The sequence below is a fragment of the Arachis ipaensis genome, chromosome B03 (assembly GCF_000816755.2).
Source record: "Arachis ipaensis cultivar K30076 chromosome B03, Araip1.1, whole genome shotgun sequence".
NCBI classification, from domain to species: domain Eukaryota; kingdom Viridiplantae; phylum Streptophyta; class Magnoliopsida; order Fabales; family Fabaceae; genus Arachis; species Arachis ipaensis.
Window position 1 is genome coordinate 103,958,157 of NC_029787.2, and position 2,555 is coordinate 103,960,711.

Here is a 2,555-nt window from a genome sequence, read left to right on the forward strand (position 1 = left end):
TATTTTTGAATTTATAAATTTAAATAACATTATTGTAAAAAAATAGTAATTACATTAATTTTAATTACTTTAATTAATTAATTAAGTGGAACTACAATAGGGACTAAAGTTAGTTTCTTCTAATGGAGAAGAGAGAGATATTTTGAATTTTTATTTATTTTTTATAACGCAAAAGTTAGTATGGAGTTATTTTTTATAACAAATGAATTATAAATAAAAACTGGAATAAGTGCTTTAGTGGAAATAGTTTAACGGTGAAGGCAGAGAGAATGAAAAATAAAAAAGGATAGTAAAAATAGAGAGATGAGCGTTGATGATGAGAGAGAATAATGTTGATGGTGATGAAGATGATAATGACAACAATGATTATAGTTAGGGGTAATATGAGAAGGAGATATTTTGATTTAAAAAAAATAATAAAAGAATAAGATTAAAACTTATTTGAAATGTTAGTGATAAAATTAAAAAAAATGAGATGTAAATAATTTTTTTAATTTTTTCAAAAATTGTATGAGATAAAGAGTATATTTTATTCTTATTTATTATCTACGCATTTTTAAAACACTTTTAAATCTTATTTCATGATATTATATCTAACAAAATTTTAAATGATAAGGTAAAATAAAAAAATACTGAAAAACAAATAATATGTTAAGACTTCCAAATTTTAGATTTAACTAAATAAATTTAAATTTGACCTATTATGGTATATTAACAAATAATTCTAAAATTGTCACAAACAGTTTCCAAAATTATTATAGATATTTTTCATACTTTGAACATTTGTGAATTATAATTTTTTGAACTATTCTAAATCTTATTTATTATCACTTTGTATGGAATTGGCAAAATCATTTTAATTTTGGTATACGTTTTTGCTTAGATTTTAGTTTTTCGATAATGTGTCAACCAAACTGGTATCAAAATTTTAATTCGAGGAGTAGATACGATTCTCTTAAAGAGCTTGAATCTAAGAGTTATCAACTATAGATATCAAAATATACTTTGCAAGTAGTGAAAAGAAAATGTTTAAATAAAGTATAAATCAACCAAGATAAATTTTAAAAAGTGACAAATACTTAAAATAAAAATAAAGATTGAACACTGAAAAATAACTAAATGAATGAAGAACAAAAATAAAGACCTATAAAGACTAAAATTGAAAATGTGTAGCAAATAAAATGGATAAAATAAAGAAAAAAAAAAGACTCCCAACTAACATGTATTTGCATTCAATCTTCTTTCTTTGTGTTAGTATGATTGGAGATTTCTCTAGAATTTATATGTATATAAGAGTTGTAGAATGAAAGCTCTTTTCTTAAATATTAATTCCTCTATTTATAGATGATGTTCACTCTAAAACCTCATTCTTTAATCGTTAAGCACATCTTTTCACATTCTTCTTGGACTTATTTCCGAAGGTATCAACCCACATTCTACATTATTTTAGAATTCAAGTAAATCATCCGCATCTTGGGAGTGGTTTATTTCTTCTGAAGCTTTATCCTTTTTTATCCATGTTTATGGCGGTTAATGATTTGGATCAGTAGAAAATAAAAACATGTTTTAATTTTGATCATTTTGCACGTATTTTCGACTACTCTTACTCCTCCATTCTTTTAGTATTTTACTAAGTATTTTTGTTCCATAGTTTTGACATAGTATTGGATTTTCACTTTTATTCTTGTTGAAACACCTATAAGCCCTTTACATTAATTGATGGATTACTTTGTGCTCCCTTTATAGAAACATCAATCAATCTCTTGATTCTTATCAGAAATACACTTCTCTTGATTATTCTATGAACCTTAAACTTTTAGTTTCAACTTTCTTTCTTCAACTTTAAATGTTCGTCATAACATGTTTATATCGAGAATGACTTAAGTCCATCTCTTGTCCAAAAACTTTTTCCTTATTTCAATTACATCTTTGGTTGATATATCAAAAGCTTGGTCGACTTCAAATTCACACCAACAGTATGTATGAATATTTTGATATTTTTAATTAAAATGTTATAATAAAATATATCATCAAAATTGATTTTGTTCGTACCTGTGCTGAGGTCACGAGATTATGAGATTTGGAGATTTTAACTTGCATTGCGTTAATATCAGTAGTATTTTTTAGTGTTAGTTGTAGAGTAGATGATACATGATAAGTTTTTTTTTTCCTTTTGTACGTTCTTAGATAATAATATAGATATTTACTGCCTTTAATGCTATGATTTAGCTTTATTCTGATTTATTATAATTTATTCCTTTTAATAGCATTTACGTTGAATCATTACGACTTTGTAACTTAATGATCTCGCTCATAGTTATTAGAACTGAACCGGTAATTGACCCGATAAAGTTACTGGGTTACTGGATTAGTGGTTCAACCGATGAGTCAGTGATCGAACCGTTTGACCCGATAATAATTAAATAAATATATAAAATTATAATACAATATTTATTAAAAAATAAAAATTAATGTTTAATATTTTATATTATTTAAATTTAAATAAATTATATATAAATTTCATTAGCTCATTACTTTAATATGATATATAATTT